General features: G+C 41.9%; 1 protein-coding gene across 4 annotated transcripts in view; it reads right to left on the bottom strand.

The window, feature by feature from the left end:
• Positions 1–26,871, bottom strand: part of b3galt1b (beta-1,3-galactosyltransferase 1b) — a 162,715-nt gene that overhangs the window by 26,951 nt on the left and 108,893 nt on the right. For all 4 annotated transcript variants that reach the window (XM_043693919.2, XM_043693920.2, XM_087989113.1 and 1 more), the window contains 3 exons: positions 12,794–12,987; positions 10,002–10,152; positions 5,561–5,695 (listed from right to left, as the gene is read on the bottom strand). The gene's annotated coding sequence lies outside the window, so the exon portion shown is untranslated. The remainder of the gene's footprint in view (positions 1–5,560; positions 5,696–10,001; positions 10,153–12,793; positions 12,988–26,871) is intronic.

The following is a 26,871-nucleotide window of genomic DNA, read 5'->3' as shown; positions in this document are numbered from 1 at the left end:
TGGTCTGGCGATGGAGGAGTCCAAGGACCTGCATGACCTTGGTAGAGTGGGAGGGGGAGTTGAAGTGTTGAGCCACGGGGTGGTTGGGTTGGTCGGTCCGGGTGTCCCAGAGGTGTTCTCTGAAATGTTCCGCAAGTAGGCGGCCTGTCTCCCCAATATAGAGGAGGCCACATCGGGTGCAGCGGATGCAATAAATGGTGTGTGTGGAGGTGCAGGTGAATTTGTGGCAGATATGGAAGGATCCCTTGGCGCCTTGGAGGGAAGTAAGGGGGGAGGTATGGGCGCAAGTTTTGCATTTCTTGCGGTTGCAGGGGAAGGTGTCGGGAGTGGAGGTTGGGTTGGTGGGGAGTGTGAACCTGACGAGGGAATCACGGAGAGAGCGGTCTTTTTGGAATGCTGATAGGGCAGGGGAGGGAAATATATCCCTGGTGTTGGGGTCCGTTAGGAGGTGGCGGAAATGACGACGGATGATACGCTGTATATGGAGGTTGGTGGGGTGGTAGGTGAGGACCAGTGGGGTTCTGTTCTGGTGGCGATTGGAGGGGCGGGGCTCAAGGGCGGAGGGGCGAGAAATGGAGGAGATGCGGTGGAGGGCATCGTCGATCACGTCTGGGGGGAAATTGCGGTCTTTGAAGGAGGCCATCTGGGTTGTACGGTATTGGAACTGGTCCACCGCATCTCCTCCACTTCCCGCTCCTCCGCCCTTGAGCCCCGCCCCTCCAATTGCCACCAGGACAGAACCCCACTGGTCCTCACCTACCACCCCACCAACCTCCATATTTCTCCAGTTTCCTAATTTCCCCTCCCCCCACCTTGTCTCAGTCAAATCCCTCCAACTCAGCACCGCTTTCCTAACCTGCAATCTTCTTCCTGACCTCTCCGCCCCCACCCCCACTCCGGCCTATCACCCTCACCTTGACCTCCTTCCACCTATCACATTTTCAATGCCCCTCCCCCAAGTCCCTCCTCCCTAACTTTTATCTTAGCCTGCTGGACACACTTTCCTCATTCCTGAAGAAGTGCTCATGCCCAAAACATCGATTCTCCTGCTCCTTGAATGCTGCCTGACTTGCTACGCTTTTCCAGCAACACATTTTCAGCAGCACACATTGAGGCAGCCTGCCGTTGCCTCGAGGCACTCGATGCTTTTAATTAAGTATTGAGCTTAGCTCCTGGCAAATTTAAAAGTAACACTGCAAGAATAACAGTGTTGAGGAGTAGGGTCAAGAGTCAAAATTCATGCAGATATTGCTTTGAAAATCTACGGTTACAATATGGTAGTGTAGGTAATATAAGTATGACATAAGTACGCGAGTGAGAAGTTTTTGGTCCTGAAGCACAGGAATTAGGAACGGTGTGGTTGGAGATTAGAAATACCAAGGATCAGAAAATACATGTTTGAGGATCATAAAGGCTGCCTACATTAGTTCTGCCACTGGGCAAAGAACTAAGCAAAATGTAGTTGGAGATTATAACAAAAGCACTTGAATGAATTTGTGGCTTTAGACAGTCATGTGGACTAAACAAATCAAACTGGAAAAAGATTGTTGAGAAGTTGACTCCACAGCATACTTTCACGGCAGTTTCCAGAACAATATGAACTAAAAGAAATTGGAGATTAAACTGTCTCAGATTATTGCACAATGAGACAATTATAATTCAATTTTATATTAAAAGATACTGCAGGAATGATGAAACTGCAAAAAAAATTAGTCAAATATTTGCGTGACTTCATACCTGGAAGACTCAAATCACGTACGAGAATATAGGTAAAAAAGGGGGCTTATAAGAATGCGGCAATTAGGGCAATTGATATTAGCAGAAAGAAAACTGAAGCAACTTAAAAGAGACCTTCATCAGTGTAGAAGTTGGGAAGTGAAGTTGCAGTTTTACAGGACATTGGTGAGGTCACACTTGGAGTATTGTGTTCAATTTTGGTCACCTTGCTATGAAATGGATATTATTAAACTGGAAAAAGTGCAGAAGAAATTTACAAAGATGTTGCCAGGGTCTGAGCTATAGGGAGAGGTTGGTTAATCTTGGACTTCTTTCTTTCTTTACAACATAGTAGACTGGAGGGTGGTCTTATTGAAGTGTGTAAGATCATGAAAGGCATGGATAGGGTGAATGCACTCAGTCTTTTTACCCAGGGTTAGGGAATCAAGGAGTAGAGGGTATCAGTTTAAGGTTAGAGAGGAGAAAATAAAAGGGAACCTGAGTGCAACTTGTTTCCACAGACAGTGGTAGGCATATGTAATGAGCTGCCAGCGCAAGTTGTTGAAGCAGGTACATTAACAACATTTAAAAGCATTTGGAATAATACATGGATAGGAAAGGTTTAGAAAGATATGTGAGAAAGTGAGGACTGCAGATGCTGGAGAACAGAGTAGAGAGTGTGATGCTGGAAAAGCACAGCAGGTCAGGCAGCATCCAAGGAGCAGGAGAATTGGTGTTTCGGGCAAGAGCCTTTCATCGGGAATGAGGCTTGTGAACCGAGAGCGTAGAAAGATAAATGGGAGGGCTGGGGGGGGGGGGGGGGGGGGGGGGGGGGGGGGGGGGGGGGGAAGGTAGCTGACTGCACAATAGGTAGATGGAGGTGGGGGTAATGGTATTAGGTTGGAGAGAAGGGTGGAGCGGATCGGTGGGAAGGAAGATTGACAGGTGGGACAGTTCATGAGGATGGTGCCGACTTGGAAGGTTGGAATTGGGGAATAAAATGGGGGGAGGGGAAATGAGGAAACTGGTGAAATCCAGATTAATCTCGTGTGGTTGTAGGGTCCCAAGGCGGAAGTTGAAGCGTTCTTCCTCCAGGCGTCAGGTGGTGGGGGTTTGGCGATGGAGGAGACCCAGGACCTGCATGTCCTTGGCGGAGAGGGAGGGGGAGTTGAAGTGTTCGGCTATGGAGTGGTGAGGTTGGTTCGTTCAGGTATCCTGGAGACGTTCTCTGAAGCGTTCTGCAAGTATACGTCCTGTCTCCCCAATGTAGAGGAGACCACATCGGGAGCAACAGATACAGTAAATGATATGTGTAGAAGTGCAGGTAAAACTTTGATGGATGTGAAAGGCTCCTTTGTGGCCTTGGACGGAGGTGAGGGGGGAGGTGTGGGTGCAGGTTTTGCAATTCCTGCGGTGGCAGGAGGGGAGGGTGGGTTGTTGGCAGGGGTGTGGTTGTGGACCAGACAAGAGAGCTGCAGAGGGAATGGTCGTCATGGAAAGTGGAAAGGGGAAGGGAGGAAATATATCTCTGGTGGTGGGGTTTGTTTGTATGTGGCGGAAATGGCAGAGGATGATGTGATGTATGCGGAGGTTGATGCGGTGGAAGGTGACGACCAGAGGGTCACTGACAAAATGTGGTTAATGATGTCCTTCAGCGCATCTCATCCACTTCCTGCACCCCCGCCATCAAACCCCACCCCTCCAACTGCAACAAGGACAGGAACCACTGGTTGCTCCCAATGCAGTGTCCTCCACATTGGGGAGACAGGAAACCTACTTACAGGGTGCTTCAGAGAACATCTCCAGGACATCCGCACCAACCAACCCTATTGCCCCGTGACTGAACATTTCAACTCCCCCTCCCCCTCCACCAAGGACATGCAGGTCCTTGGCCTCCTCCATTGCCATAATCTCACCACCTGACACCTGGAGGAAGAATGCCTCATCTTCCACCTTGGGTCCCTCCAACCCCATGGCATCAATGTGAATTTCACTAGTTTCATCATTGCCTCTCTCCCCACCTTATCCCCCAGTTCCAACCTTCCAACTTGGCACCACCCTCATGAACTATCCTACCTGTTCATCTTCCTTCCCACCTATCTGCTCCACCCTCCTCTCCGAACCTAACATCATTATCCCCCACCTTCGTCTACTTATCGCACTCTCAGCTATCTTCCCACCCCACTCCAATTTATCTTTCCATTCCCTTGACTCACAAGTCTCATTCCTGATGAAGGGCTCTTGCCTGAAACGTCGATTCTCCTCCTGGGATGCTGCCTGACCTGCTGTGCTTTTCCAGCACCCCACTCTCGACTTAGAAAAGATATGGGCAGAGGGCAGGGTAGTGGGGTTAACGTAGATGGACATTTTGGTCGACATGGACCAGTTTGGGTCAAAGGGCCTGTCCCGATGTTGCAGGTCTATGACTCTAAAAGCTGACCAGTGATGGTCAACATCCAAAAGTGAATGAACTGCATTGGTTACAATTTCCACTATGCTGAAATATGTCAGTCAGGTTACTCTTTAGACCACGATCTCAATGAAATTATTTTCAATAAGTTCATGGATAGCAAGGACATTGTTCACAAGTGAACAATCTGGAGGAAAATGTTTAGAGGAATGATAAAAGTTAATCCACTGGTCAAGTTCATTGTATCAGCAGAGTAGCGTTGGGATAGACCAGAGGGGATTAGCTCCCAGGAGGCACAATGGGTGGGAAATTTGACAAGAGAGTGGATTGGGAAAATTGGAATTGTTTTTCCGAATGGACCAGAGCCAAGTAACTTGAGTAACTCTTCAGAGGAAGCTGGACCCATCTAAAAGGGAGTCAAAGCTTGTAAGGCAGCAAGAAAGCCCATACGTTCTGCTGAATGTTATGTTATTGTTTTTTTTTAATACCACTACAGAGAAGTATTGTTCCTTATTAATTCTATTAAAATCCTTTCAGATTTAGAACACTCCTCCTTAGCCTTCTCTGCTCTCAGAAGAGCAGTTCATTTTTTTCTCCATAAGACATGAAGTCTTCATTCTTGATACCACTCCTAGTAAAATCTCCTTTGCACCATCACTAATGCTATGACATGCTCCCAAAATGTCATGTCCAGGATTGACAGAAATAATCCAGATGAAGATTAACCAGTATTTTATATAGGTCGAGCACAAAATCCTTTCTTTTGTACTCCATGACTCTGGTAGTAAACCCCAGGATTTTTTGTGTCTTTCTAATCTTCTCCATTTGATTTTATCAAACTAGTCTGTATAATTTTAGGAATTCAGCCGGTTTGAGGGCCTTATAGTCAACTCCCACTCTTTATTTTCATTCTTATGCTAATTAATAGCCAACATATCAGCAACCTACCCACTACAAGCTAGCAATAACTTACAGAGGAACCTCGATTATCCGAAGGACACAGGCACGGAGTACTTTGTTCGGTTAATTGAATACTGGATAATTGCTGCCGGATAACATAGCTGGAAATGTGTTGCTGGAAAAGCGCAGCAGGTCAGGCAGCATCCAGGGAACAGGAGAATCGACGTTTCGGGCATAAGCCCTTCTTCAGGGGCTTATGCCCGAAACGTCGATTCTCCTGTGCCCTGGATGCTGCCTGACCTGCTGCGCTTTTCCAGCAACACATTTCCAGCTCTGATCTCCAGCATCTGCAGACCTCACTTTCTCCTGCCGGATAACATAGTCAGCCAAGCACAGGGACCTTGCGATCTTGGTCGGATCACCCAAAATTCGCTTAATCAAATGCTGAATAATCAAGGTTCCTCTGTATATTTATTGCACCATCTTAATTATGGCTTCAGACAAGGAGAGACTGAGTATGAGGCAAGTACCTACCTTCATCATGGTGGTGAATGGCAACCTCCTGATTAATTTGTAATTGTCTTCCTTACAGGTGTATTAAAACCAAAGATCCATTCATCAGGAGGGGCAAAGAATCAAATGCATGATGTTTGTGACTCAGAATTCAATCTGCATCATGAAGAATAATAAACAATTAGGAAGACACCCTGCATTCTTTCAACTTTACTGCAGAGAATAAACTGGTCCATATATCAGGTCAGAACTCATAACATAACCCGAGCATTGAGGCATTAATTGATAACAGTGGCTGCCACTAGCACAAATTTCTGATCTTTTGCTATAACATGAGGTGAACTACTTTATGTCAATTACTAGCATTTCCATCCAAAATCACAAACAGTAGATTACAGTCGCAGATTACATACTGAAATCCTGACACCCAGAACTTAAAACCTAATGAAAGAAGGAAAGTACAAAGCAGAATATAATTATTCCAAGACTTTCATTGTAGCTATTTTTACATGAGCCTTTGGGATTCTGATTTATTTTTTCCCCTTCTAACTGCCACCAGTAATCACTCATGGAGCCAATTAAATATTTACATACAAAGCCAATTATGGGCAATGCATACCATCAGAAGAGTGGGGGAGGTGGGGAATGAGGGAAGGGACTAAATCAAAATGGAGTTGGAAGAGGGAATAAAGCACTGTATCCCCCACTGTGTCCATGCCTCTCGAAAGGCATCAAGAGCACAGGGTCTGCTTTATATTTATTTCTTCTTTTATTTCACCAAGGACTCCAGGGCATGAACATATGGATTTAGCTTTTATTTTTCTTTTTTTTAAATCTCCCTTATTTTACTCCAAAGTGCTATTAGGTATAACTGAGTGTTTTTCCCATCACGAAAATTCACCTTCATTACTCATCCTTTAAGAGGAGATTCCTTCATGCGGTGACAGGGAGCAACTATAAGTGCACTGACACAGTGCTTCATAAAGTCTTAAAGGGCTAAGACAGTTTACTTTGCAGTTGTGCAGCAATAGCTGTCTCAGCTAGGCCAGGCAATGACAGATAACAAAGCAGAGTCCTTACTTAATTGGCAACCGAGTGGCAATAGCAATAAACAGATTATCTCATAGCCCCTTCATCAAGATGTTCAGTTTACCTTCTTTTCCACTCAGTTCACTTGCAACAACATCTTGATATCAAAGAGCACAAAATACGAACACTTCAGATTTTAAAATGTGCACACTGTTGCTTCCTTCTTCCTTGCTCCTTCAAAAGGTAATGTTTCTGGAGTCATTGTCTTATTCTCCACCAACTTCTCAAAAGCCCTCTCCTGTAGGACAGGCATATAGAGTATTCTCTTCTTCTCTTTCTCTCTTTTGAGCACTAGCTAATATTAGCATCAGGAACCACAAAGTTTGGCCTAGCCTTCAGGATTGGATGAGTTAGACTATAGGATCATAGGAACAGGAGTAGTTTGTTTGACTCCTTAAGCCTGCTATGCTATTCAATAGGAACATGGCTGATCTGATATTCCTCACTCACTCTTTCATTTGTTTTACCTCAGCCTTAAAAGTATACACAAGGAACAGCAGTCAGTGGTGCTCCATCTAACTCAAAAAGACCTATTGTTGGAAAATAATGGTCCTAGATCCTAGAAAAAAAAACTCTTCCACACACCAGCAGCAGTTTTCAATGAAATCTCCAGACAGTTGTTTCACAGAGATTCAGTAAGCAAATCTGTACCAGCTTACTCAATGACCTAAGTTATTATCTAATGAATGACCTCCATTTGGAGATGCTTACTTCATACAATTAACATCAACATTCTCAGATTCTTCTCCCACTGATCCCAGATCAAAGACCAACCCCAATCTTCATTTATTTTTGTTTTTCAGTGCTTCTAGACCCAGGAACATTTTTCAAAATAATGCTAGATCGTTGAAAATAATTCCAGATTTTTTGATTTGATTTAATTTATTATTGTCTCATGTAACTAGGTACAGTGAAGAGTTTTGTTTTGCATGCAGTACAGGCAGATCATACCATACAAATTACATATGGGCAATAGGACAATAGACAATAGGTGCAGGAGTAGGCCATTCTGCCCTACGAGCCTGCACCACCATTCAATATGATCATGACTGATCATCCTTAATCAGTATCCTGTTCCTGCCTTATCTCCATAACCCTTGATTCCACTATCCTCGAGAGCTCTATCCAACTCTTTCTTAAATGAATCCAGAGACTGGGCCTCCACTGCCCTCTGGGGCAGAGCATTCCACACAGCCACCACTCTCTGGGTGAAGAAGTTTCTCCTCATCTCTGTCCTAAATGGTCTACCCCGTATTTTTAAGCTGTGTCCTCTGGTTCGGCACTCACCCATCACCGGAAACATGTTTCCTGCCTCCAGAATGTCCAATCCCTTAATAATCTTATATGTCTCAATCAGATCCCCTCTCAGTCTTCGAAATTCAAAGGTATACAAGCCCAGTCGCTTCAGTCTTTCAGCGTAAGGTAGTCCCGCCATTCCAGGAATTGAACTCGTGAATCTACGCTGCACTCCCTCAATAGCCAGAATGTCTTTTCTCAAATTTGGAGACCAGAACTGCACACAATACTCCAGGTGTGGTCTCACCAGGGCCCTGTACAGCTGCAGAAGAATCTCTTTGCTTCTATATTCAATCCCTCTTGTTATGAAGGCCAGCATGCTATTAGCCTTCTTCACTACCTCCTGTACCTGCATGCTTACCTTCATTGACTGGTGTACAAGAACACCCAGATCTCTTTTTACTGCCCCTTTACCTAAATTGATTCCATTTAGGTAGTAATCTGCCTTCCTGTTCTTGCCACCAAAGTGGATAACCATACATTTATCCACATTAAACTGCATCTGCCATGCAACTGACCACTCACCTAGCCTGTCCAGGTCACCCTGTAATCTCCTAACATCCTCCTCACATTTCACCCTGCCACCCAGTTTAGTATCATCAGCAAATTGGCTAATGTTATTGCTAATACCATCTTCTACATCATTAATATATATTGTAAAAAGCTGCGGTCCCAGCACTGATCCCTGCGGTACCCCATTGGTCACTACCTGCCATTCCGAAATGGAGCCATTTATCGCTACTCTTTGTTTCCTGTCAGTCAACCAACTTTCAATCCAAGTTAGTACTTTGCCCCCAATACCATGCGCCCTAATTTTGCTCACTAACCTCCTATGTGGGACTTTATCAAAAGCTTTCTGAAAGTCCAAGTACACTACATCTACTGGATCTCCCTCGTCCATCTTCAGAGTTACATCCTCAAAAAATTCCAGAAGGCTGGTCAAGCATGATTTCCCCTTCATAAATCCATGCTGACTCTGACCTATCCTGTTACTAGTATCCAGGTGTGTCATAATTTCATCCTTTATAATAGACTCCAGCATCTTTCCCACCACTGAGGTCAGACTAACTGGTCTATAATTTCCTGCTTTCTCTCTCCCACCTTTCTTAAAAAGTGGTACAACATTAGCCACCCTCCAATACGCAGGAACTGATCCCGAATCTATTGAACTCTGGAAAATAATCACCAACGCATCCACGATTTCTCGAGCCACCTCCTTCAGTACCCTGGGATGTAGACCATCAGGTCCCGGGGACTTATCAAACTTCAGACCTAACAGTCTCTCCAACACCAATTCCTGGCAAATATATATTCCCTTAAGTTCAGGACCTTCAGCCACTGTTACCTCAGGGAGATTGCTTGTGTCTTCCCCAGTGAACAATTCTTCTGCCATTTCTTTTTTCCCCATAATATATTCCCCTGTTTCTGTCTTCAAGGGCTCAATTTTAGTCTTAACCATTCTCTTGCCTTTCACATACAGAGGGAGGAATACAATGATATGGCTGTAGAGAAGGTGCACAAACACCGAGATCAACAACAAATTTTAAACCTGAGAGATCCATTCCTGATGAAGGGCTTTTATCTGAAACATTGATTTTTCCTGCTCCTCGGATGCTGCCTGACCAGCTGTGCTTTTCCAGCACCACTCTAATCTTGAGTCTAATCTCCAGCAGCTGCAGTACCCACTTCTGCCTAGGTCCATTCAGAAGTCTAATAACAGTGGGAAGAAGCTATTCTTGAATCTGTTGGTTTGTGTGTTTAAGCTTTTGAATCTTCTGCCCGAAGTTGAAAGTGATTATAACCAGGGTGGGAGGGGTCTTTGATTATGTTTGCTGCCTTTCTGAGGTAGTAAGAAGTATATATTGAGTCAATGAATAGAAATTTAACTTGTGAGATGGACTGGGCTGTGTTCATAACTTTTGAATCCAGATTCCTGGATACTTCAGCCTGTGAAGTCAGTTTGTTTTGGTAATACCATAGGTATAAGGATTATTGTCCTCATAAAACCCAATTTTATTGTGCTAGCAACACCATGCTATTATGCAAATAGATATAAGCATACATTAAATCTTTTTACCTTAGCTTTCACCTCAGACTTTCTCCACAGAGAATTCACAAGACGCAGCATATCCTTTATCCTGGAAGTAACTCATCTGATATTGAAATCCACATTAAAACTAAGCCTAATTATGGTGAGGCTTAGTGCTAGGCTCAGTTACAACTCCTGGCTATTGGAAAAAAAACAATATTATTATTTTTAACTCATACTCAATGTAGGAGGTATTTATTAATGAAAATGAATGTTTTATTTGAATTACAATTTAACTAGCAATCTTAGCAATTGTGATAATTTATCAAAAAGGCACACTTTTCATAATTTTGAGACATTATACTACTGCAAATAAATACCTCAGGAGGAAAAGTCAGCTTTTGTGATTAACTTGCAAGTACATCAGGTATGAGAAGATCTAGGCAACAAATTTTTAACAAAGCCCCCAAACTATACATGATTATCACAGTTTATTCAGCTTATTTGTATTTATGAAACATAGTTTATTTGTATTTATGAATATCACATCGCTTGATTAACCTGTACATGTTGGTTCTGATGGAGGTAGCATGCAAACTTCAGTTTTAAACTTGTTTACGTGAAAGCCAACCTGTATCTCTTAAAAGGATGGTGAATAGCTGCAGCAGATGCTAGAACTGGGTTTGCAAAAGAACATTTGGGTAAGAACAACGCTAATTGATAGCACATGAAAGAGATTTCAAGGTTTTACGATTCTGCATTAAACAGCCAGGAGACCATTCAGAAACACTTTAAGACGACATTGGGAATAGCTAGCCATGATGATCAATGCCAGAAATATAGCCCAAGGAACAGGATGCAGTGCTGCAAGTATTCAGCATTAGTAAACACATCTTTGAATGCCATAGCCTATCAACTGCACAGCTAGCCATAACACCCAGGCACTTTTCATCACAAGCACTGACATATATTCTCTTTTGTAACACAAATGATGCATAACAGGGAGAAGCAGGAGCCTAAAGGCAGGGCACAGACACACCTGCATACTCTCAAAACCACCGAAGAGATAGTGTTTGTAATTATTAGAGACACAAATGAACGGCCATGGATAGCAGCAATGCTGAACCAAAGCTGCTTAAACCTAAACCTTCGATTTGGATCGTACTTCACACTCATCCCACAATCTCTCCCCGGTTAGAGGTTGCTGACAGTATAAATATACATCCTTTCATTCTCAACCTCCCCTCTATTTACCACAATCCTTTCTCTTTTCAGATATCCACATGGACAGGCAATGAAGAGAATCATGAGAAAGAAGCTTCATCACTCCATCTTACATCCATCAGAGCAGATATGGAAACAGCTCGAACATTGGAGAATTGTTCAGATCTGCACATGTTGAGATCCTAGGCTCAAGTGGCTTGCAGTCTGGGAAAGGGACAAAGGAAGTGCAGATGCCAGCTCATCAAAGACAAGGTCACTTACAAATCCTTAGAAAGAACAATTTGAAGTCTTCGGTGGTGTGCTTACTGAAGGCTGTTAGGTAAGCAAACTGAAATGCTTGTTGCAATGACATACCTGCCAAATGGTTTGTGGTCACTGTCAAGGAGCCTGGAGGAGTCAGGTATGAGACTATGCAGAGAACGTAGAACTCTGCCCTTTTAAATGTGGATGTCCGAAAGTACTTTCGCTTGAAATATAACTATTCTTGTAATGTTGTGTGACCTTTTTATTTTATTCTTTCATGCAATGAGTGTGACCCTGAGAAGGTTAGTAAAAGGTTGACCTGAATGGCTTGCTAGGCTATTTCAAAGGGCAGTCAACCATAATACTGTCAATCTGGAGTTATGTTTCGGGCCAGATCTTGTAAACCTGGCAGATTTCCACCCCTAAAGGACATTAGTGAATTACTTTTTTTTAAACTGACAGTCAATAACAGTTTCATGCTGATCATTATTGAGTCTAGATTTCTGTCCCAGATTTATTAATTGAATGCAAACTTCACCAGCTGTCATTGTGTGATTTGAACCCATGTCCCTGGAGCATTAGCCCGTCCTCTAGATTACTAGTCCAGCAATATTACAATTACACCATTGTCTCCTACAGCAGGGATGTCTTTTGCTTGTGCTGCAATGAAAACTGAGAGATCAGCCATCAGGTGCTGCATCATGCTTGGGTCCATAAATTTGCTATTGTTGAATGACAAACTGGGTTGTGTTCACAAGTACAGTGGTAGGATAGACTGTGCCAGACCAGTCAAAAAGGCTTTGGTTGCGGGTCTCTCCTCTTCCTCCTTCAGTATCTCTTCTCATTCCTCCACAGCTAACCACAATGTATCTGGTGGTAAGGACTAGATGCTTATGATGTTGAGGTTGTGCAAAATGCAGCAGACCACAATGTACCACGACATTTGCTCTGATGACTACTGCAGGGCTCCCTCAGAGTAGACCAAGGAATGTGGAACCATGACTCAGCAAGTTACCAATTTGTTCAATGATATCTAGTGTGGCTGCATGGTTTTCAGTATTTCCATTCTGCCTATGTGCATGAGGGTTAAGTATCAAGAGTCAGAGTCAGAGTCATTGGCCTGAAGGTTAGTGGATAGTATTGTCATCCAGTAGCTGCTGTTTCATTGGGTGAAGTGGTTTAAATGTAAACCAGCCATGTTGAATGATTGAAGGCTTTTGATACAACATTTTGTAATTATACACTTCATTAGCATGACACAATGTGTACAAAAGTATGGAATCAAAGAGATGATGGGTTATTGGAGGGTTGAATATGGTGCTCGTAGAGCATAGCTTGAGATGGGAAGAATGGGAAAGACTTTTGAAACTCACCTTTGAAATGTTTCCCTCATCCAAACTAGGTTTTCTAGACACATCTGAGGTGCTGTGAATCACGAGTGATTTAAAAATTGGCCTGACTCCATAAAATTTACCAACAACTGGAATGGGGTCATGAATCTTGGAATCTGGGCTGGCTGCCACTTTCACTCCTCCATGGAGTCTCTTGACTCCATGAAAATCCAGCCCTATATGGAAAACATTGAGAAGCTGGAAGTTATAAAATGATATTAGATCAATAATATAAAAGCGCCACTTTATTTAGATCTTAAAATGACAATTGCACTGTCAACATGTATTATTATCCTTAATTATGGCTTTAGCAGACAGTATTAGCATCCTGCGAACATGTAATTCCTTATATTCATAAAATGGCTGCAATTCTTACAATGACAAGCTATGTCCTTCCCTTTCCAAGGGAAAAGATACTATATTGCAATAATTTTCTCTACAAGTTTGATTTACATTTCAGAACCAAACCAAAGTATTTTGATTTAGTTTATTTCTACTTACCAGAATATTTTCATAAACTAGTATTACACTTCCACACCTCCGCCCTTGAACCCCACCCCCCCAATCGCCACCAGGACAGAACCCCACTGGTCCTCACCTTCCACCCACCAACCTCCAGATACATCGTATCATCCTCCGTCATTTCCGCCACCTCCAAACAGACCCCACCACCAGGGATATATTTCCCTCCCAACCCCTATCAGCGTTCTGGAGAGACCACTCCCTCCGCGACTCCCTCATCAGGTCCACACTCCCCACCAACCCAACCTCCACTCCCGGCACCTTCCCCTGCAACCGCAAGAAGTGCAAAACTTGCGCCCACACCTCCCCCCTCAACTCCCTCCAAGGCCCCAATGGATCCTTCCATATAATTCGCAAATTCACCTGCACCTCCATACACATCATTTACTGTATCCATTGCACCTGATGTGGTCTCCTCTACATTGGGGAGACAGGCCGCCTACTTGCGGAACGTTTCAGAGAACACCTCTGGGACACCCGCACCAACCAACCCAACCGCCCTGTGGCTGAACATTTTAACCACCCCTCCCACTCCACCAAGGACATGCCAGTCATTGGCCTCCTCCATCGCCAGACCCTGACCACACGACGTCTGGAGGAAGAGCGCCTCATCTTCTGCCTAGGAACCCTCCAACCACACGGGATGAATGTAGATTTCTCTAGCTTCCTCATTTCCCCTCCCCCCACCTTATCTCAGTCCCAATTCCCGAATTCAGCACTGCCCGCTTGACCTGCAATCTTCTTCCCGACCTCTCCAGCCTATTACCCACCCACTCTCCGGCCTATCACCCTCACCCTCACCTCCTTCCATCTATCGTATTCCCAGTGCCCCTCCCCCAAATTCCCTTTCCCCTACCCTTTATCTCAGCCCGCTTGGCACACCAGCCTCATTCCTGAAGAAGGGCTTATGCCCGAAACGTCGATTCTCCTGCTCCTCGAATGCTGCCTGGCCTGCTGTGTTTTTCCAGCACCACATTTTTCAAACCAAGCTAACTTAATCAGGGTAGTTTTCACTGTACACTTACCAAAACAGAATGCAAAGTTCTGGTCTGAGCTGCCTGCTTAAGAATGTTTTGAATGGTCTGGCTTAGTCCATAACAGACTGGGGGCCCTTTGCGGGATTTTAAACAATAAATGATAGGTGCTCATGTCTTTATTTCGGGTGTTGGTTGATTGGGTAGACAAAGCTTGGGACAGTAATGGCTCTTTCAGGATGTAGATGTGGTGACTTTGGAAGGTTTGCAAAAAGTGAATAAGACCAAGTTGCAAGAATTAGCAGAGAAGCTGGAATTGGAACTGCCTGCTTCTGTGAGGAAAGAAAAGATCATTACAGCAGTAGCTCATCATTTAAACTTGCTGGAGAAACCATTAGAATCTCTGGAGATGGCAAGAATTCAATTGCAAATGAAGCAGCATGAGTTAGAGGAGAGAGATAAGGAAAGGGCAGCAGAAATGAAACAGTTTGAGTTATGATTAGAAGCAGAAGAGAGGGAAAAAGAGAGAGCAGAGAAAGAACAAAAAAGAGAGCACTTTTGAACTTCAAAAACTGACACTTAAAGAGGAAAGTCAGCTTAAAAGGCTGGAGATAAAAGCTGAGGGTAGGCTTAGTGAGGAAGTAGTGTGAACTCATATGGAAGAACAGAGTTAAAACAGCAAGGCTAGCAGCTGAAGTGGCTGATGATTATGAGTTGGTCCATGAAACTCTGTTTGGCTTCCAGAAGCAATTTCAATACATGAGGGATAGAAATTGGGGCAAAGAGAAGTCCTCACATGGAAAGAGAAAAGTACATGTCAGTGAAGATCATAAGGATAACTAACAACAGGGTAAAAAAGTTAAAAGACTCCGGTGTTTTCATTGTAATAAAGTAGGCCACACGAAATCACAATGTTGGTGGTCTCGGAGAATGCCAGATGTAGGGAAACCAGACAAACCTGGACATTTTGTTTGACTAGTAACAAAAAGCACAAGGGAAGTTAGACAACTGCCTCAGAGTGTACAAGATGATCAGAGGTTGATAAAGGAGGAAGTACCAGATCTGCTTAAAAAATATACATGCAAGGGTAGAGTTTATTCACATAGGCCAGGAGTAATAGATAAGGAGGTTACAATATTAGGGGACTCAGGATCCTCTCAGCCTGTAATGCTGAGGGATGAGGAGATATGCTCTCCTGAGAGACTAGTGCCAGAGAAGGTACTGGTAACAGGAATTCATGGTGCGACAAAAAGTGCTCAATTATGTAAAGTGAGGCTAGAGAATCCTGAGTAGAGTGGAGAATTTGTGGTTGGAGTACTGGGCAAACTCTCAGCTTCAGCAATACAATTTGTCCTTGCAAATGATACAGCTGATTCACCAACAGGCATGCTACCTCCTCTAGTTGAAAAGCCAGTGGAGACGCAGGCAACTGAAGACATGGAGAATGCTTATCCAGGAATTTTCCCTGATTGTGTGATCACAAGATCACAGAGGCACAGGCTGAAACAGCAGAGATCAAAAGGCACAGATAAGTAGGCTGACATAGTGTTATCTGTTCAAAGAATGTTTCGGATAAGTGGAACAGAGACGGAGCAAATAGACAAACATGCCAGTATTTTTAGCTCTAAGTTGATTGAATTACAGCAGAAAGATTAGGAGTTAAAACAGTTATATCAAAAGGCATTTACTGAGAAAGAAAGTGAATACAATCCTGTATGTTATTACTTAACAAATGGTGTCTTAATGAGGAAATGGAGACCATTACACATTCAAGCAGATGAGAAATGGGCAGAGATTCATCAAACTGTTTTGCCAGTAGGGTATAGAAAGGAGGTGCTGAGAGTGGCACATGAGCTACCACTTAGAGCTCATTTAGGGGTGAGGAAAACATAGGCTAAAACATAAAGACATTTTTACTGGCCTGGACTACACAAAGATGTAGGTAAACTTTGCCAGACGTGCCATACATGTCAGCTAATCAGAAAACCACAGGCAGTAATGAAGCCTGCACCTTTAATACCTATTCCAGTATTTGAGGAACCTTTCACAAGTGTCTTGATTGATTGCGCAGATCCTCTACCTCAAACAATTAGTGGGAATAAGTATTTATTAACAATAATGGATGTGTCAAGTGGATTTCTAGAGGCAATCCCATTATGCAACATCACAGTGTTGTAGAAGATTTTTTTTTAAACGAGATACAGACTGCCAATAGATCAAGCATCAAACTTCATATCCAAACTACTCAAGGAAATTATGGATAACTTGGGAATAAAGCAATTCAAATCTACTGCATACCATCTGGAATCACAGGGAGTACTTGAGAGATGGCATCAAACACTGAAGACCATGTTGAGGGTTCATTGTTAAGATTATCCAGATGATTGGGATAAGGGAATTACGTTTGTACATTTTGCAATCAGAGATGCACCAAATGAATCGACCAAATTCAGTCCATTTGAATTAATTTTTGGGCATGAAGTAAGAGGACCATTAAAGCTGATGAAGGAGAAATTAATAAGTCCGAATTCAGAGACCAACCATTTGGACTACGTGCCAAATTTTACAAAATGATTAAATAGAGCTGGAGAGTTTGCTTGATAGCATTTAAAGGAAAGCAAGAGGAGGAGGTCATAGTCATACAGTCATAGAGATGTGCAGCATGGAAACAGACCCTTCGGTCCAACCCGTCCATACCGACCAGATAATGATTACAGTATAGAAGGAAGAGCCAAGTTCAGAGGATTCTGAATTGGTCATTCCTCAAATCAAATTGGAGAATGTGGAAATTGTCAAAAATCAGGATAAATTATTGAGTTACTTTCCACAAGAAAATTTAAACATCCTGAAAGAGTTATTACTATCACATGGGGAGATTTACAAGGACGTTGCCAGGGTTAGAGGATTTGAGCTATAGGGAGAGGCTGAACAGGCTGGGGCTGTTTTCCCTGGAGCATCGGAGGCTGAGGGGTGACCTTATAGAAGTTTACAAAATTATGAGGGGCATGGATAGGGTAAATAGGCAAAATCTTTTCCCTGGGGTCGGTGGTCCAGAACTAGATGAGAGGGGAAAGATATAAAAGATACCTAAGGGGCAACTTTTTCACACAGAGGGTGGTATGTGTATGGAATGAGCTGCCAGAGGAAGTGGTGGAGGCTGGTACAATTGCAACATTTAAGAGGCATTTGGATGGGCATATGAATAGGAAGGGTTTGGAAGGATATGGGCTGTGCGCTGGCAGGTGGGACTAGATTGGGTTGGGATATCTGGTCAGCATGGACGGGTTGGACCAAAGGGTCTGTTTCCATGCTGTACATCTCTATGACTCTATATGCGGAATAAACTGGGAAGTACTAACCTAATTTTGCATGATGTAGATATAGGAGATGCTGCTCTGCTTAAGCAATATCCTTATAGGCATAACCCTCTAAAGTTGGCACAGGTTCAGAAGGAGATGGAACGCATGCTTCAAGATGGTATAATCGAAGTGAGTTACAGTGACTGGAGCTCACCCATAGTCATGGTGCCAAAGCCAGATGGTACCCAACGGTTGTGTGTGTGGATTATCGCAAAGTCAACGCCGTTACAAAGACTGATGCATATCCAATTCCACATTTGGAGGACTGTGTCAAAAAAGTGAGACAAGCAACTTATATTTCAAAGTTGGATTTGCTCAGAGGCTACTGGCAAGTACCTCTGTCAGAGAGAGCAAAGACAATTTTGGTTTTTGTAACTCCAAATGGACTATATCAGTTCAAAGTCATGGTACTTGGTAAGAAAAATGCTCCAGGCACATTTCAGAGATTGCTGGATTACCCAGTTGTGTGGTGTACATTGATGACCTGGTGATTTTTAGTCACTCACGGAAGGAACATTTACAGTATTTATCAGACTTGTTCAATTGTCTTCGGAAGGCAGGCTTGGTGGTAAACCAAGCTAAAAATAAACTTGCCAAAGCACAAGTCACCTTCCTCGGCCACGTTTCTGGACATGACAAATGTCACCACTGGATGCAAAAACAAAAATAATTGGGGAATTTCCCACACTGTCGACAAGAAAAGCAATACTACGGTTCCTGGGGTTGAGTGGATTTTACCGAAGGTTTGTGCTGAACTTTAGCAGTATGGCTGCTCCACTCACCAAATTGTTTAAAAAAAGGCCAAGAGGTTTCAGTGGATAGTGGACTGTTAAAGAGCATTTGACAGCTTAAAAACTGTGTTAACCACTGCCCCTGTGTTATTTACGCTGGATTACAAAACCTTTCAAGGTGGCTATCGCTGCCAGTGATGTGGGTGTCGATGCGGTGCACCTACACGAGGATGACGAGGGAATAGAAATCAGGTATTTTTCCAGGAAGTTGAATGTTCATGAACAGAAATATTCAATGGTGGAGAAAGAGACTTTAAGCTTGGTGTTGGCATTACAACATTTCAATGTTCATATTGCCAGCAATTCCCCAGAGACAATCGTATACACTGATCACAACCAATTAACATTTGTGGAAACATTTAAGGACAAAAATGCCGGGCTGTTTAGATGGAGCTTGTTGTTGCAGCCATTCAATTTGCCAATTGTGCAAGTGGCAGGTCATGAAATAATGTTTGCAGATGCGTTATCAAGATTCGAATAAGATGCAGAGGCGTTCAGTGGTGGGTGTACTGCAGCCTGAATTTTCATGGGGTTGTGCATGTTTGCATGTTTATAGTTATCAAAATCTATATGTGTTTCGACTACTAATCGAGTTTTGAAGGGTTAAACGTAAAGCCATCTTTTGGTGTTGATGGCTCATTTTGTTTTTAAAGGGGGGAGGTGTCACAAGCTAGTCCCTTTTTTTGTAAAAGCTGTTCCTTGGCTCCAGGAGACCATGTCCTTGATTTTTTTCAGAGGGGCAATAATCTGGACCAGGCTTCGATCAGTTTGCTTTGGTACAGAGACGAAAAGGATTTTGAGAGGCCTTTTGCTTTTATGTAAACAGATGAGACCTCAAGTCAAAGTGGTTATGTGTTAGAAATGACCTGTATAATGAAAAGGGGAGTAGTCAGCTCTTTAGCTGGGCTAAGCAGTTTTAGTTCAGTCTGATCTGGTGAGGAGTTCAACAGGGAGCTGTGTGGAAACTCTATGTCTTCTGCCCTTCAACATCAACCTGTAAGCATGAGTTTGCTTATTGGGACTGTTGTGTATATTCAGAACAGCATAATTAAGTCTAGTTTGGATAGACTGTGTTCTGTGGGCGTTCTTTATTCTGTTCTTTGTGTTTCATTGTGTTTTTTTTAATACATTTTTGTCTGTTTTAAAATCTAGTAGTCAACCTCACTAACTTATTCCAGGTAATTTTCACTGCACACTTAATGAAACAAATTGCAAAGTTATGGTCTGAGCTGCCTGCTTAAGAATGTTTTGAGTGGTCCGGCTTAGTCCATAACACCTGCTTCCACCATCTTTTCAGAAAAAAGAGTTACAAAGATTCATCACTCTGAAAGCAAATTGCATCTCATCTGTTTCAAATTTATGACCCCTGGTTGTGGAAATAATTATTACTAGTTCTAGATTTGTCGAGGAGAAAACATTCTCTCCACATTGATAGCCACCTTGAAAGGCTTTGTGTAATCCAGTGTGAATAATACAGGGGCAGTGGTTAACACAGTTTTAAGACACATCAGGATTGTACATTTCAATCAAGTTGCCTCACAATCTTCTCAATTCCAGCATATAAATAATCCTAACCAGTCCAACCTTTCTATTTAAGATAACATACCTAATGCAGGTACTAATCTAGTAAATCTCTGAAAAACATCCATCACTTTACATCCACCCTTGAGTCTGCAGACCAGTGCCATGCACAATGCTCCAGGTGTGCTGTCATCAATGTCCATATAATGGAAGCATAAACTCTCTGCCTTTGTATTCAATTACCTGCACAATGCACAGTAACATTATAATCACTTTCTTAATAACCCACTGTACCTGCATACCACTCTTTATAATTCAAAATTAGAAAACCCAGATTCCTCTGCTTCTCAGAGTTCTGTTGTAACATTTAGAAAATATGGCTTTTTCTTTTCTTTGTCCCCATATGGACAATTTCCCACCTTATCTTCCATTTGCCACATCTTTATCTGCTCACTTCACCTATCTATATCCATTTATAGCTTCTTTATGTCTTTGTCACAACTTTTTTCACTCCTTAGCACTGGTATCTGTGGTATACCACTTTGTTACATTTTGTCAATATGAAAGTGATTATTTTTGATTACTAAGTTTCCTATTGGATAGCCAACTTTCTATCCAAGTCAATATGTTATCTCCATGCCATTAGCTTTTAATCTCTGCAACAACATTTGATGTCCCAACTCATTAAAAGCTTTCTGAAAATCCAAGTACAATAAGTTTACTGATTCCCCTTTATCCACAGAATGTTAGTTCCTCAAAGTAGTCCAACAAATTGCTTAAAAATGATTTCTTTTTTACAAAACAATGTTGAATCTGCCTATCACCTTGAACCGTTAAAATTACAGCCCAAGCAGCAACTATGTCACTAGTCTTGCATGTCCCTCGTGCAAGGATGCTTGCACTTTTTTCTCCTCTCTGTCTCTCGCACGTTCTCTCTTTCACACACAGGGTCTCTGATGGACACTCATGTGATAAAAAGTACCACCAGATGGGGTTGTAAGACAGTTACTTGAATTAGCAAGGGAAAGTTCACCTGTGAAGGAAACTTGGCAGATCGAATGTCTTCCAGATTAGGCATGGACCAACTACTAGGTTTAGCAGGAAATGCATTCTCTGAGAAGGACATCTAAGAGATGACATATCCCCCCAGAAGACGAAAGATTTACAGATAATCTGAATCAACCTTAACAAAACCTCAAGCAAAAGATCAACCAATCTTCTAAGTCAGAAGAGAAATTGTTCTGGAAGAACTGTGGAAACAAACACAAACTACCTGAATTTGTGAAAGCAGAGACTTTGGGGGATTTATATATGTACCTGAATATATAAATGATACCTATGGGGGAAATTAAAACAAAACTTGGAATGAGATGCCATATAAGGCAATAGTTCTGGATGAGTTAATGCTGAAACTGTAATTAGTTCCATCCAATTTGATGATATCACACAATCATTAGGTTAAGAAAGAATCTAGCATGAGGTTCCACTGGAGATATAATCTTTTGCTCCTGATAGTCTTTGTAATTATGCCTAATTAATCAATCTAATGTGCACTTAGTACAATCACACTATAAACTACTTCTGCAAACATCCCATTTTTGATCACCATGTCGAATTTTGCAATACCAAACACTGGCAGCTTGTGATTGATGTGTAGTACCTCTACCTCCACCAATCCCTCTTTTTAAATAAGAATTTAAAAAGTTAAGACAATTCCTTGTGGGGCACAATCCACCTTTCCTACTCTCTTTAGAAGAAATTAAACAAGGTGATCCTCCTTTCTATGTTTTCAAATTGACAATAATGGTTTAGGTGGTCTCCAGTGGACAGTGTAAAACGTCAAGTAGTCAATGGAAACTTACAAGTAGAGACTTATAGAAGTTCAATCAAAATATCATTAAGTGACATCCTATAACCTGCTGGAGACAATTGTCCCTCAAAGGTCTATATTGTGGCAGTGGACCCCCTTTGTTCCCTTTGCTATGAACACCTGAGTGAGGATATGGCGACAGAAGGACAGACCATTAGGTACTATGGTCCGCTTTGGGCCTGTCGATGGCCACTTTGGCTAAGCCCAGGATCAGGGGATGAGGTAGCCCTCTGAGCCGCTCGGTGCTGAGGGGCTGAAGTGCAATCAATAATTTAAAATCGACCCCTTTAAGAAACTAAAAAGGGGCTGAGAAAGAAAACAAAGATGAAACTCTGGGCCATTAAATCTATGAGAGACCTGGCATCCAGTGAATCTACTTCAATGTTATTCTGGGACTGCAACGTGCACCAATCTCTACCTCAGTTCCCAGACTGAAAGAGGAAGGACCCATTTATAGAGGACCCTCCACTGTAAATCTCTGCTGTGGAAAGTAAAAGGTTATGTCAAGGCATACAGGAGTGGTAAACAAATTGGAGAATATGTAACAACAGCCCATCTGGGACATACTTTCATGTCATTTTAACAGACACAATTTTAATCAATCTGTTCAGAAACACCACGGCACATCCCTAAGGCAGGTTGAACTTGAATCTGGAGCTTTTAGCCCATAGGCAGGGACATTACCACTGCAATACAGGAGCACTTTTAATTGACAGCCATATTTTGAAAGAACAGAGAGAAGCAAGGCTGAGATTTAAACACTCAACCTCCTGTTTACTTGATAGGTGCTTTAACCCACTGACACACAGCTTAAATGGGGCTGCGAATGAAAATTTTCAAAATAAATGTAAAACATGAGTTTCTCCAGGCCTCAAAAACTGTTTGTGGCTTGAAGAAGCCTACTTAACTTCCCTATTGCTCAAGACTGCTAGATACAATCCTCATGCTAGGTCCCTGATGAGAAGAGCAAGTACCCACTTATAGTGGTTCCCTCCTCTGGGAATCTCTGCCATTGGAAGGCAGGATGTTACATATTTGAATGGCAGACAAAGACAAGGAGGTGGTGAATGTGCAGCAGCATCCCAGGCAGGAAACTCCACGTTCTCATAACTTCCCATTCTTCAGTTGTAGAGAAATATGTAAAATCATAGATGAAGTAACTTTAGTGGTACAAGCAAAGAAACCAAAAGAATATAACTATCTTTCCTTAATACTCAATGGTATAACAATCACTGAATTCCCCCAAAATCAAACAACCTGATGCTTACAAAGGAACTACACCAGCCATATAAATACTATGGGGGCAAATAAAGATCAGAGGCTGGGAATTGCATGCTGAGTAACTCGCCTGGATGAATGCAGGTCCAGTGACTCTCGAAGTTTGATATAATCCAGGACAATGCAGCCCACTAAACTGGCACCCTATCCACCACATTAAATATTCACTCCCTCCACCACAACGGCAGCAATGTGTACTGTATATAGGATGCACGGCAAAAACCCGTTAAGCCTCTGTTGCTCACTCTTTCAAATCTGTGACCTCTGCCCTGAGAAGAGTAAGGGCAGCAGATGCATTGGAGCATCTCACACAAGTTCCCTTCCCGTACCTCAAATTGGAAATGTATTGTTTTCAATGTCACTGGGTCAACATCCTAGACATCCTTCCTAATAGCATTGTGAGTTTACAAAGTCCCATTAGAATGCAGTGGTTCAAAAGGCAGCTTGCTACCACTTTCTCAAGGGCAATTACAGATGGACAGCGCAGTGACTCCCACAAAATGTGAAAGAGTAATTAATGCAAAAGTGACAAGTTGATTAACAGTAATGAGAGACTACAATGTGCAACTTCTTTACATCAAATAAATTGGGTTGTCTTACAAGGAACAGAGAGGGGTTTATGTATTCCACAACTTATACTAAGAAATGGGGTGGTCAGTCACTCATTGTAAGTAAACACCAGTATTCCAGTAGATGTCAAAATAGAATTCAAAGCAGGAGTTCTGAATTACACTCTTAGGGGTTATCTGGTGTCAAATATGAACCTCATACCTTCCAATTAAGAAGTGGAATCACCCTCTGTAAGCCAAGCTGTTCTTCAGTCATGAGCCGTGAAAATACTATAATTTTCTGAAGTTGTTTAAAAATGTTTTCAAATAACTTCAACTCATCCATTAAAAGAAGGGAGGCAAAATCAAAGTCTCTGAGAAGCTCCAGTATTGCCTCCAGACAAATGAAGTTTATGTTTGCTTGCAACATTACTATCCAGTCATATTTATGGTTGGTAGCAGAATGCACCGACCAATTCTGTCAGGGCTTTTGCCCGAAACGTCAATTTTCCTGCTCCTTGGATGCTGCCTGACCTGCTGTGCTTTCCAGCACCACTCTAATCTAGACATAGAATATTTTTGACCCAACCATAAATAAGTAAAACATAAATCATTCTTCGGGCATCCTTGCTCTTTTCAGTGTAATTGGAAATGAAAATGTGATCAACGTGTTGAGGATAGATGTAATATATTCTTACACTTTTAGCTGAGGAATTTCACATCACTGTTTGTCTAATTTATGAGGTAACAAGAGAGACAAAGGTGTGAGGAAAATCCAGCTGGCATCAGTATTCTGTGCAGCTTTAACCATTAGGAGATCAGAAACGTGGCTGAAACATTTTCTTTGTAGCTTATGAAGTTTTGACTAAAATGCAATTTCAAGGTCAAGTTTAACTTCTGGTTTGCCTCGGTATAGATCACATGTTCATTACGTTCTATGAAATAACCTTAAGTTCATCTGGAAATACTTAAAGACATTCTAAACTACTGTAAATTTAATTTCTTGATATTGTTCTGCAAATGTTTCAAATTAAAGGATAAAAATTCACAATAATACTCAAAGAAAGAATTGAATTGTGCAGAGTAGTCAATCTGGATTATGTCTGTGCCATGCATTCCATTACTGTGTTTAACTGGCATTCTCAGGAATCACAAATAATTAAACTGTCAATTTCCTTTCAATAAAAATGAATTGTAGAACACATTTCTGTCTGCTCAGAAACAAACGCAAATCTTTAAACAGAAACACTAAATAAAATAGTAACATTGAAAACTTGCCAATTTGAGAATTTCTGAACAGTTAAAATGCATTTGACTATGAGAATTGCAATGATTTTTCATTTCATTATAAGAGAAACAGCATTCTGTTATTCAAACATTTTAAAAAGTAGGTTGCGTTCTCAAAGAAAAAGCCACTTGACATGGCAACAAATTGTTGAAAAGTGTGGTGCTGGAAAAGCGCAGCAGGCCAGGCAGCATCTGAGGAGCAGGAGAATCGACGTTTCGGGCATAAGCCCTTCTTCAGATTCTCCTGCTCCTCGGATGCTGCCTGGTCTGCTGCACTTTTCCAGCACCACGCTTTTCAACTCTGGTCGCCAGCATCTGCAGTCCTCACTTTCTCATAGCAACAAATTTCCTAACTGGATTATATTTTCTTCCCAACATAAAGTAGTTTGGGTACTGCTTCCTCAAAGAATATTGGTAGAAATAAATGGTTGTTAATTTTAATTTATTGTAAAGGAAACTGCCTTAAAATTTCAACTTTAGTTGTATCCTTTGCTCCACCACAGACCAGATTCTCAAAGCAGGTTGGCCTGAATAAATATCTGGCTTCCCTGCAGCTCTGTAGTAAGAATAGTTCTGATTAGTGGGCCATAGTTGATGAATTTTGGGCTGCTGTTGGAAATCAAATGTCAGCTAGTTCAAGGTTTTCAGATTACTGGATGGTCCAGCAAACTTCTTCATTGTAGGAAGGCAAATAATAGAGGGAAACACCTTGATATGAGGTGAGAATGGGAGAAAACGAGTTGGAGGTTGGTAGGCCAGGCAGATTTTGTGAAGTCCTGAGGAGTAAATATATAAAAATGAAAAGGAAATTTCTTCGGGATCCTCTTTGGTTGGATTGTTGGATAATGCTGCTGTGTTGATGTTTGATTTATATATATAATTTTAAATGTTAGCTTCTGAAAACTTGGATTTCTGCATTGATTCAATAACTGGTGAGTCTTTCTATGTGTCAGAACTTTATAATGACCTTGTATGCACTTCTGTAATCATGATGATTTTGTTTAAAAATGTGCTTTAGAGTGGATAAGTTTCATGCACTAATGGGCTTTTGTTTACTTTTGATTGCTTGTAACTCAGCATGACAAACGGTGGGGCCTTAAGTGTTTATTAGAGTCCTGCCATCTTGGTTGACAGAATCTTTTTGTTTTTATTTTAAATCTTGAGTGTTTTAGTTCTGTGAAGACCTTGAAACAGGATGATTGTACAGAGCAGTGCTCTTGATAAGAGAAAGAGATTGTGACTTAGGTCCTTAGAGTGACAAGTTAGTAGTGGTTTCAGACCAGATAAAGACCCAGGCATGGTTATTTAAGTTCAGTGCAGTGAGGTTCATGTGTGTGATAGTTCCAGGAAGCAGCTATCATAGTTCCAGTTTAATAGTTGAAGTCCCAAGTGACTTAAATCTACTGAGGTGTTTGACACAGGGATATTGACGTTGTATGTTATAGGAGTGGTGTTTTGAGACCTGTACCAGGGGTATCATAAACAGTATAAATTTTCTGTTTTACTTCTTTTCATTTATTCATTCATGGGATAAGGGTCTCATTGGCTAGGCCAGCATTTATTAGCCATCCCTAATTAACAGTCAACCACAATCCTGGGGTTCAGAGTTACATGTACGCCAGAGCCAAGTAAGGATAGCAGTCTTCTTCCCTAAATGACATTAGTGAGCCAAATGGATTTTCAGAAACTCAATGATTTCATAATCATCATTAGACTCTTAATTCTTGATTTTTCATTCAAAACAACTTTCACCATCTGCCATGGCAGGATTTAATTCCAGTATCCTTGAAACATCACCTGGGTCCTTGGATTAATAGCCTAGCAATAAACGCCATCATCTCCATCTTTTTCAATTTATAAAGGAGCATTTAGGGATTAACAAAATTATACCTTTCCGTGGTTTAAAATCT

Source organism: Chiloscyllium plagiosum, unplaced genomic scaffold (assembly GCF_037043375.1).
Source record: "Chiloscyllium plagiosum isolate Xiang-an unplaced genomic scaffold, Cpla_swu_hap1 HiC_scaffold_7, whole genome shotgun sequence".
Lineage (NCBI taxonomy): Eukaryota > Metazoa > Chordata > Chondrichthyes > Orectolobiformes > Hemiscylliidae > Chiloscyllium > Chiloscyllium plagiosum.
This window is presented reverse-complemented; position numbering and strand designations above follow the sequence as displayed.